This window comes from Lissotriton helveticus, chromosome 1_2 (assembly GCF_964261635.1).
Source record: "Lissotriton helveticus chromosome 1_2, aLisHel1.1, whole genome shotgun sequence".
NCBI lineage: Eukaryota > Metazoa > Chordata > Amphibia > Caudata > Salamandridae > Lissotriton > Lissotriton helveticus.
This window is the reverse complement of record NC_136058.1, coordinates 320,780,495-320,792,430: the sequence shown is the minus strand read 5'-3', so window position 1 is coordinate 320,792,430 and position 11,936 is coordinate 320,780,495. Positions and strand designations below refer to the sequence as shown.

General features: G+C 45.5%; 1 non-coding gene across 1 annotated transcript; it reads right to left on the bottom strand.

Moving 5' to 3' along the window:
- Nucleotides 1–8,322: 8,322 nt before the first annotated feature.
- Nucleotides 8,323–8,408, bottom strand: TRNAY-GUA (transfer RNA tyrosine (anticodon GUA)). The gene is given in 2 exon segments: nucleotides 8,323–8,358; nucleotides 8,372–8,408. It is a non-coding gene; the product is annotated as a tRNA-Tyr (tRNA).
- Nucleotides 8,409–11,936: the final 3,528 nt, after the last annotated feature.

The window sequence follows — 11,936 nt, the reverse complement described above, 5'->3', positions numbered from 1 at the left end:
GACTGCCGCATCCTCTCAAAGACTGCTGCCGGCACAGCAAAATGACAAGTTGGCATTTCCCAAGGGTACCTTCCTTTCAGGTGACGCGCAGGGTAATACTGCTGGCCTTAATTAGCAATGCTAATGTGGAAACATTTGTGTGCGATTTTAGAACAATGAACAGTTCGGGGTCCCCAAAGCTCTCAAAATCACATGCCCATCATATTGCAGCAGGGACCTTAACCTGGTAACCTATTTTAAATCTGTTGTGACCAAATCAATAAAACACAACAGATATACTATCACATTTATTCTTTTTGCCAATTCCTTTGGAGGGCAGAGTTTTTGAAAACATAAAAGTATACACAGACTGTTGGACATTGATCCACATAACTCCACTAGTTGTGAACACGCCGTCGATCTGTTTTGAAGAATCTTAATCGCAAAGACATGCAATCGTGGAGTATATTTTTTTCACGTTTCAGCATTGACACACATTATCGGTTCATACATCCCAATTTGCAAAATGATATTGGCTACAATGCCAGAATTGGCTGAAGATATCACACATGACCTAGAGGCACATGGCAGATAATAAAATGTCACACAACTATTGGGCCACTTCAAAAACTGTGCTTGGTTAAGGGCAAAACGAAAATGAGGCTTTAATTACATTTTGTGATGATTCACTCTCTCATTCACATCATGCATTCAACCAAGCACCAACAATACCGCTTGTTTGGCCTTTGTATAGTGAAAAGATGTATACCACATCTTTCTAATGCACAACACAGGCACAGCATGCGGGGAAGCAGTATATGCTTCCCTAAAATAAGGAATAGGTAAAGGACAGTTGGCAGTAGCAGGAGGAATGGCACTAGGGTTTCTCTCACACATATAGAACAGGTACAACACCAGGTGCTACCGTGCAAGCTTCTCTTCCTCACAAAATAGATACAACTGCAGCATCAACAGTGCTAGTGTCTTGCCCTCACATAAAAGGTACAGATTGGGCAACAGGCGTAGGCATGAACCTTCCCCACAGAACAAGTACAACAGAACAGCAGTAGTGCAAGCTATCCTCTGATAAAGACAGATGGAAATTAGACAGACAGTGCAAGCTTTGCTTTCTCGAAAACCATACAGCATGTGCGCAACAAGCAAGCCTCCCTGTCTCACAGCAGACACACAGCACAAACCTCTCTTCCGTGCATTTCCGAGGTGTGCCTCGTTTGACTCTACTCTTCTCAAAGGCCGGAGATGTTTCTATCTGGCCCAGCCCCCCTGGGGGTCCGATTAAAGAGGCGCCCTTGATCTGGGGAATGATGGCCCATTAGCTGTAATAATAACAGGGGGAACCCAATCAACCATAGGGCATCTGGGTGATTCAAAACTAACAAAATACAGGTGATGCCAAAGGTAATTCAAATTGAAACGTGATTATTTAGGACACAGATACAGTCAATTGTCTGTCTCCAACATATATATTTATACTGATTCAATCCAATGTTACATTTCTATGTTCATCTTATGGAAAGTTTAGAATAAGAAAAAGAAAGAAAAACCAAACACATAAATGATATATCGTCTTTATGTATTAATCCATAAAGAACCGTTTTCAAGTCTTCAATATTTCAATCATACAAATCAGAAAAAAACACACAATATATTCTTATATCTATTAATTTTCAACAAGACATATATATACAAACTAATAATCAATCAAGTTCCACAATCCTTAACCCTTGTTCCATGGGTTATGTCTGCTGCCCAAAAGTTAATAGCAGAAGGAAATTTTAGGTAATTTCTTTTGGCAACCTTAATTCCTTTTTCGAACAAAAAAAAGTTATATATAGGATTCAGTGAAGCACCACTAAACGTTTTTTTGTGTGGCTCCAAAAAGTCACTCTGAACTCCTGAGGAATATATCCGTTATTGTTTTTAAATCAAACAAAAGGTGTCGAAATCAATGACAAACTGTCGACGCGTTTCGGCCTGTCAAGCAGTTTCAGGCCTCATAGGACAAAGGGCAAACAAAACACGACATATTTTACCTACAACAAAAAATCAAGAAATACAATAAATATTCATTATAAAAAATCACAATATCATGTCAATTGCATTCATGGACACAGGCACCCAAGGGTGCCACTACCAATCTCGAGAGAGAGATTTCTAAAGGTTGGGGTCTCTTAATCATTACCACACCTAAGGGAAAAAGTGAGTATAGTAAAAGCCGCCACCAAGTAGATACCTAGGTTAAACAAACCCACATCACTGGTATTACTCTAAACACCTCCAGGTACCCTATTATCCAATAGCCAAACTATTTTCCACACCTAAGTAACCTGTGTGCGAGCTCAATATATTACCTACCGCATATATCAATGCTGGAAGTCCCAGTCTAGTATCAGGATCGTATGTACAGCTATATGTTACACCAAAGGTAATTAACGGTCATTTTCCAATTAGGCGGTATCACCTGCAATACAATGTATACATCAATAGGACTATCTCTACCTAAGTCTAGTCATAGGAAAAGTCTATATATGTAAATATGTATCTGTATACTGTTACACAATCCCATCTCAAAAATATCATCTCTAAACTACATTCCACTGTGGCATTATATTCCACAACTTCTTACTTTCACTTTGTCCGTGGCAAATGACTCACCACATATGACCTGAACATTAAATAAATCCGACAAAGTTCCAAAAAATCCCAACATGTACTCAATACACAGACTATATTTAGACACAGACTCCGCTTTTATTTAACTCAATGTGTCCAAGCATGTTATTTAATAATAGAGAATACTCCATGAAATGCACACATTACACGGCATGTCACACCGCACTCTGAAATTCTATATTACCTTATATCCAAAGAAGCGTGACTGTCACTCGGTAAACTAAATACCCTACTTACCCCCAGACTGCTAACAATCTCATTCTGCTCCTTCCCATCACCTTCCCAAAACTCTCCTCTCCCCTCGACTTCCTGCTTCCCAGCCCTCCACGAACATCCCATAACCGGTTCCCTTTCACCCACCCTTTCAACCATTCTTTCCCTTTATGTTTGAGAGTTTGGGAAGGTGATGGGAAGGAGCAGAATGAGATTGTTAGCAGTCTGGGGGTAAGTAGGGTATTTAGTTTACCGAGTGACAGGAAACCATTGATGTTAAACTGACGGGGTTAGAGTATGACAGAGGCACTAGGGGGAACAGTCAGAATGTATTGCAGTTAAATGAATTCATTGAAACAAAGAAGAGTGAGCAACTTTAAGTGTGATATGTTATAGTGCATACATTGGCTGTCATATTAAAATGAGTGTTATTGTTATTTTTAGTTTTCCCTGACGAAGGGCCCTAGAGGCCCAAAATGCATTGGATTTGAATAAACTGCTAAGGATGAATTTGGCTTCAGTCATGTTCTTGAAGTGAGGTTCGGATGGCCCGGCAGGAGCATTAGAAATTTGGGAAATGGCGTTTCCTTGCATGAAGACTAAAATTATTTCAAGTGAACATTCAGAGTATCAAAGAAATGAAATAACGTTGTAAAAAAGGAAAAAAGGAAAATGAACAGAATCAATAATATTGCAAATGCAATTTCAAAAAAAGCTGTGCCAATGGTTCGGGGCAGAAAGGTGGCCTCAATATGTTGTCGTTTAAATAGATAAAAGTGACACCTTCGTATAAAACAATTCCCCATTCAGATCCCGCCCCCAACATTCCATTTATTTAGCATGAAGAATACTCGTTAAAATGCATTTTCCACATAGTTCTTTGATTTTAATAATGTACATGTCTATATAAATAATACGTCTCAGTTACTTTTTACTTTTTAAATCACTTAAAAGTAAAAGGCGGCACAAATGCTGTCCAAAAGGTAAAAGACTTCCAAATATTTTAACTTGTAAATGTGTGGCCATGAACAAAAAGAATCAGCAAATTCTAATATCAGTATAACTTTATAAATTGCATTTAAGAAAGGTTTTCTATCGTCAACATGTTTGCTTAGTTTAAAAAAAAAAAAGTATCTTCCCGTCTGGGAATTGAACCCCGGTCTCCCGCGTGACAGGCAGGGATATTGACGACTATACTAACGAGGATCAGATGCACCTGGACTTGCTGAAAAGCTCCTCATCGAGGCTTCAACCCGCCCTGTCCTGCCTCTGACTGATTTTTCTGATTTTCCAGCTCCTTGACACCAACGCAGGGGGCCACAGGTTCAACAAACACACACTCCTCCCTCCCACCACACACACAAACACACTCCACCCTCACACCTCACAGCAACCCTCTCGCCTCCCAGCAGACGCTCCCAGCAGCATCACCTGCTGCCAGAGTCACCACAACCAGCTCCCAGGGCTGCTCTAGAGGGGCCCCAGCCTGGCTCTTCAGCCTAGGCCCCCTCCCCCCCCCCCGGCTCTGTCTGATGAGGGGGGATTGCAAGCGGGGGCTGCACACAGGGAGGGAGACCCTCTCCCCTCCCTTCCCCTCCCCCCAGCTGGAGGAGAGAGCTGGGTTGTAAAGGTGAAGAGAGGAGGCAGGAAAAGCCCAGGCGTGTGAGGGTCTGAGACAGAGGCGCTTTCTATTGTAAAGCAGAAGAAACAAGCATTTACAATGCAATGGTTTCGCCTTTGAAAAAGTTTGAGCTATTGGCATTGTAAATGACAAAATTTGTATTTATGTGTTGGTTTTGAAAACAGATAAATAAATGGCATTGTCATTTACATTGCCATTAGCTTAATCTCTCGCAAATGTGAGACGTATTGTACCCTAGGCTACGGACGAGCTCAGCAGACAGCAATTCCTACCACACACACACACCCAGAGCCACACACACACACCCAGAGCCAGCCACACACACCCAGAGCCAGCCACACATACACAGCCAGAGCCACACACACACACACACCCAGAGCCACACACACACACACACACCCAGAGCCACACACACACACACACACCCAGAGCCACACACACACACACACCCACTCTCCCCGTGCCTAACAAAACAAGCCCCCACCGCGAACTTGGGTATCATTGAAAGCAAGGGGTACAAATGTAGGGAACTTCTAGTGCAAATCCCACACAAAATAAATGGTGTTTGACTGAAACCTTCGATGCCCTGGTGCAAAATATGTGAAAAGCTGGCAGTTTTAAACTGAACCCGCTTTCGTAATGTGCCTACATTTCTACCTCCATTGTTACAAGTCACAGTGTGTGCCATCAGGCGTTGACCATTATAATTCCATGTATCTTTACTCGCACAAAACTCTAAATAAACTGCAGTGACTTCAAAATGTAATGGTCAGATTAGTCAGTGGCCAGACAAAGATTACAGTGGCTTCCTGTCGATCAACGTATTCAATTTAAAGTGCTCTGTTAAGTGTACCTTGCTTGCCATTGTACTGGTCAACACTTTTCAACCTGGTGACTTCCTATTGCCTACATTTCTAACCCAGGCCCTCCTTTTTACACCATGTTAAAAACGTATTACAAGCGGTGAAATTTACTTCATGGTTTTGAGTGCTCAGTTGCAAAAAGTTCTTCCCTCAGACCTTCACGGTTTTTCTAATTCTAATTGTATGCAGTTCAGCTGGAAACTGAAAACTTTTTGTTAAAGTTTCTTTCTTTTGTTTCTTGAATGAATGCTGCACCTTAAAAGTAAAGAGAATTTTTTTTTTTTAAATCACAGTTATGGACACTCCGCGTCTCTCGGGTATTGTGCGCTTGCATGACTAGACTCTCCTATACTAAATGGCATCAAAGAAAATGAGAGCGACCTTGAAGTTTACAAATTGTAGGAGATGGGCGGCCTGTAAGCCCACAGATAGAACACAACATGCCTTTTCGAGACAGTGCATGTGCTGGCTAATCGAGATCTAAAAACCAGAAAGGTACATAGAATCAGTGACACCAAAGGACCTTGATACATATGCAAGCAATACTAAATAAGGATCTCAATGGCAAATTCTACAAGTTTCACAAAACAAGGATTACAGTGACACATATAGCCAGTGGCATTCTAGAAGCACCACAATGGCACATACTACTAGCAATATCACAGTTGTGCAAACAGTCTATCTGAGGAGCTCACTCACAAGACAAGCAGCAGGCAACAGAGGCAGACGCAAAACCGGAGCACAAGCAACAGGCAACAGAGGCAGATGCAAAACCGGAGCACAAGGAGCAGGCAACAGAGGCAGACGCAAAACAGGAGCACAAGCAGCAGGCAACGTGGGCAGACACAAAACTGGAGCACAAGCAGCAGGCAACAGAGGCAGACGCAAAACCGGAGCACAAGCAGCAGGCAACGTGGGCAGACGCAAAACAGGAGCACAAGCAGCAGGCAACAGAGGCAGATGCAAAACCGGAGCACAAGGAGCAGGCAACAGAGGCAGACGCAAAACAGGAGCACAAGCAGCAGGCAAGAGGCAGACACAAAACTGGAGCACAAGCAGCAGGCAACAGAGGCAGACGCAAAACCGGAGCACAAGCAGCAGGCACACGGAAAACAGGATGTAGTTTCCGTGATGACCTGGAGTGAGGTGGTCACCCTATATAGGACTGTGGGGGTGACCAGTAAGATCACGAGGCCTAGGCCTAGCGGAAGGTTGCAGCTGCATGCGAGAGAGAAACCGAGGAGCAACAGTGAAAGACAGAAGAGAGCTATTTAAAAAAAATGCAGACTAAGCTACACAAAGAGAAGAAATAAGAAAGACGAGATGGGTAGAGAGAGGAGAGATAAGGAGACAGGGAGAGAGAAAAAGAGACAGTTTAGTATAGTGTGAGAGAGAGGATCTATGGAAAGAGAGAAGGATAGGGGAGATAGATCGAGAGAGATGGGCTCTAGCACAAATATGCCCCCACGAGCCTCCGTGGCTCTGAAGATGAATGCCTCCGGTCGTGGGAGTCCCTCGTGGGGGACTCGAAAGAAATGCCCCCGCTTTGGAAGAGCCTCATGGGCTCTGAAAACAAAATGCCCCTGAAGCTGCTAAGACGCCCGCACTCACCGGGAGCTTCTGGCGGACACAGCGCTCTTCTGCCTGTATTCTCCGTGGCTCTTCCTTGCTCCTCGGAGCCCCGGGGGAAGCCGAAGGGTAAAGTTAGAGACCTGCAGATGACCCAGCGGACTCGGGTGGATCCAACCGATGTGGGCTTGACTGGACCTGCCAGTCACATCCCGTGCACGCTTCCGTGCACCACTCGGGGCTGCGTGATCCCGGGGTGCAGAGCATCGATCGTTATAGGGGTCCCCAGGGAGGCACGGTGCCTGAGCTCCCATGCAAAGATCACCATAGAAACCGCCCCCATACTCGCACGCCTCCCCCGGGCGTTTTTTTAAAGCAGAGCCGCCGAGCGGGGCCTGCAACAAGGGCCCACCCCAGCAGCGCCCAACTGTCGGCTGTGGGCAGCTCTCGCTGTAACACCACATCCTGACTCCAGGAAGAACCAAGAGGAAGGGGGCAATATTCAGGGCAAGGGTAAGTAGAGGGTCTGGCGTAACGGCCAGAGCGGCAGACCTTAAAGCTGAGGAACCAGGTTCGAGTCTTGGCGAAAGTGTCAAGCATCCTGTGCTTTTGGGCAAATCACTTAATCTCCCGGTGCCTAAAAAAACGATTGTGTCCGTCTGTTATGCCACTGGTACTAATGTAAAGCGTTCCGAAACCTTCGGGCCGAGCTCCCGCTATATAAAACTCGCATATATTCGGGTCGAGTTTGCGCTATATAACGAAATATGAAGTGGTCAACTGTTGAGAAGAGCGAGGTGTTATTAGGGCAAGAATTTGGGCCACCCAAGGCAACGAAGAGACGAATGGGGCCGAACCTGGGACGGAAACAGGAGTCAGCGAGGGAGGAGGAGTTTTTTTGTACAGCCTGCACCACAGGAGAGAACGAGGAGCTAAATATCCCACATTATGCACAAACCTTGCAGTCCACTGATGAAGTAGGCCATTTTGGGGTGCTTAGGCGAGATTCGTGAGGAGTCGTCTATCGGGCGGGTGCATTGAATCTCGCAAACCACTCCGGCTAAAAGCACTTCGAAAAAGACGAAAACATCACGGGGGAAAAAAAAAACCAAACACCGCCCACCGCCGGAATGACGTCACAAAGGGGCGGGATGAGAAAAATTTGACGGAACGCCCACGAATCGCCTCGGACAATGACAGACGCCTCTCTCATCCAATGGCTAGCCTCCATTTATGGAGATAGCCAATGGAAGACAGAGGTGGAACTACGGCCATACTGTTCTAACATAAGATTTCGCCTACGCAAACACTGCTGCGCAGCGGACGCCAGGCGAAACCTAAAAAGTGTAGAGTTTGCAAAAGTCCTTTGAGCCGGATTTGAACGAGCGACCTAAGGATGACAGACACTCCACTACAGTCCTCCGCTCTACCAACTGAGCTATCGAAGGCTCAGCTGCATGGGATAACAAGGCGCTATATGGCACGAGGAGCGGGCACGGAGCCCAGCCATCTAGACACTTTACTGTTTCTAAACACTTGATAAAACTGCAAACCCGACAGATATTGGAAAACGGCTGAGTCGTGACTGATTTTAATGATAAATTTGCATTTATTATTTTTGGGATTCAAAAGTTAAAAATGGGGTTATGTTATCTAGTTATATATATATGTAGCGCTCCAACACCGTAGGTTTCTTGGTCGGATCAGAGTTATATTTGTTGTTTAATTTATTTAGGGTATTTCGTGTTTACTTTTGGATACATTATTGCTGTGTAGATCCTCAGTAACATTTGTTATGGTGTTTTAAGAGTTAATTTTTTGGGGTTGAATGCTCTTTGTAGCATTAAATACTTAAATGTGTTTTTTGCGGTTCATGCATTTTAATTTTTAAAATGGTATTCACTATGGGATCCAAAAGTTAATAATGGGATTATGTTATCTAGTTATATACATGCTAAACTTCATCTGATGTTACATATCATGTTTCTGGTCTGTGATGTTGGTAAAGGTGATTCAGTCACTGGGGGTCACCAACGTCAGAGAGTCCCTGTCTGTGACACACACTCAGACCCCGGGGGGCCCCAGGTGCTGGTCTTATTTAAAGTTCAGGGGCTGGTCCTTGTAACAGGATCCGTTTAAACACCAGAAGGTGACAAGAGGGCTGTGGGTGTAACAAAGATGAAAATAGGAGGAGACTGGGTTGAAATGCGGAGCCACTCTCAGCCCTTTGCCTCTCGGCAGCATCGACTCAACGTCAGTACCACCTACTCTATAAAAGAGGCCTGCAGGAATCCAGTCTGAGGGGTCAGAGGGCAATCAGAGGTTACCGGGCCATAGTTGTATCAAGGAGGGGTGTTTACTTCCGGTGCCCCGGGGCCTCCGTACTCTGGGCCCCCAAAGTAGGGACCAGGCCCCCCTTTTAACACCTGACTCAGAATAACAAGACAGAGCAGCCGAAAGCTTACTGGGGACCCACATGTATGAAAGGAACACATGGGGGAAATAAACTGCACCCTGACTCTATAGTGCACACTTGTTACATCCGGTGTAAACATAGATACATATTTTGATTTATAACTTGTTTTCATTTGACAAAAATAAATACGGAAACATTTGTACTTCAAAATGTGCAATCTGCCCTCCCAGGCTGCAGTCGTACCTTATCCTACCCGATAAAAAAAGTGTTTCCATTCGGTTCTTTTAAATTGAAATGATGTCAGAAAGAGACAACACGGCAGAGAAGGACTACAAATGGGTGTTTATTGTTTTTCACCTCAGATGTGTACTTTTGTAAACACACCGCAGAGGCTCCTCCCCCGCTCTCCCAGAATGCTGTGCGGGATTATTCGGGGTCTGCCCCTGTCAAGGCTGCTGATGTCCCATTGCTGCTCCAGGGCCCAGTGGGCTGTGAGTGCTGTGGCGCTGCTGCTCCCTGGCGGTCACCCTGAGCATCTGAAGATACCTGGGAAGAAGCCAGGGTGACCTGAGCTGGTACCCCCTCCTCTGTGTGAACCAATGAAAAATTGTCTAGCAGACGCGACAAAGAATTTTCAATTCTATTAAGGACACGGAGGCGAGGATTATGCTTCTCTTTACTTTACTGACAAAACAGCAGCCAATAAAAAAACTTTAAACTGGCATGACCCCGGAAGGACAACCCCCTCCAACAGTCTGCACCAATCACTATCCAGTCCAATGTATAATAGTCCATGAACACAATACGACCTCCTCTTTCTTTGCGAATACATCATCCGTCCAACAAGTCCGGAGGCCAACGTGGCAACCATCGCATCCAACGTCGAGGAAGTCACCCTCTGCATAACAGCAAACATTCCAGATCATAGGCTGGTCGACTCAAGTCTGCTTCTGTTGATCACCTGAAACAAGAATATATGTCGTAATGGCTATTCCCCAAACTGGAAATACACGCAAGCCATCATAAACATTCGGGTGGGTACAGTACATCATATAATCAACCAACAATGCATGAAATCACAGTTCTGCAAGCCCGGGTGGGATAATCCTCGCCTCCGTGTCCTTAATAGAATTGAAAATTCTTTGTCGCGTCTGCTAGACAATTTTTCATTCTATGTCAGTCCACGGAGGCTCAGATTATGCTAGTTTAAAGTTTCTCCACCACCACTGAGGCCACATCCACAATAGGTTTATGATAAAACGTCTTGAAAGTGGATTCAGACGACCAATCTGCCGCAGTCATAATATCTTGGAGCCGAGAGCCAGCACCAAAGGATTTAGAGGCCATAGCCCCCCTCACAGAATGAGCCCCGAATTTTGAGGTATCAATACCAGCAAGGTCTAACAACCAGGTAACCCATCTGGCCAGAGTCGCACAGGTGACTGGGCGGAAAGGTTTCTGCAACGAAATTAACAATTGGCCAAAACCAGTTCTAAACTCTCTAGTACAACTCTCATATACCTTAAGACATTGAACTACACACAATTTACTGTGATGAGGAAAAGCAGGGTAAGTAATACATCTTGTATGTGTCTTCGTACGTTTAGAGATCGTAAAAGAGACTCCCGAGGGAGTGAATACTCTACCTGCCAAATCCAAGGCCCGAATATCTGATACTCGCCTGCATGATATCAAACAGAGTAAAGCGGTAAGCTTCGCTGAGAGCTGTTTGCGAGACAATCCCTCATTGGCCGGCCAGGCCGTCAAAAAGCGCAGGACCACTGAAACGTCCCAAAGTTCAGTATACCTGGGTTGAGGGGGGTTCACCAAGCGGATCCCCCTAACCACTTTACACACCAGGGGGTGTTCCCCTACAGGTTTACCCTCAACATGCGGGTGTCCTGCCGAAATAGCTGACCGGAAATTATTCACCGATCTATAAGCCATTCCTGACTTTGCCAATTCAGATAGGAAATTCACTATCACAGTGATATCGGATCCCATCGGATCTCCCTGCCGTTCGTTACACCAACCAACCCATCGTCTCCAAGCTGACTCATAACGCTTGTGAGTGGAAGGTGCCCATGCCTGAGACAAGAAAAAGAGAGTGTCTTGCGAAACTCCCGGCACTTGCCAACGTCGCCGGAAAGTCTCCACGCCATAAGAGACAACTGCTCCTGAAGGACCAACGGGTGGCGAAGACCCACCGGGTCCGTAAGAAGGTCCGGGAAGGATGAGATCCGCACCGGCGGCGCACAGGCGAGACTCATCGCCCCCGGGAACCATGCTTGTGCCTTCCAACACGGGGAGACCAAGATCACCTCCGCCGTCTGCCTCCGAATTTGAGCCAGAACCCTCGGGATCATGATAAATGGAGGAAACGCATAAAGAATGCCCGTCGTCCATGATTGAAGAAAGGCGTCCGAGCTGATCGCCAAAGGATCCGGACGCCAGCTGTAAAACTGAGGCACTTGTCTGTTGAGCCGTGAGGCAAACAGATCCAGCACACACGGACCCCATTTGTGGTCCACTGCCTTGAAGATTTTGGGGTGCAACCTCC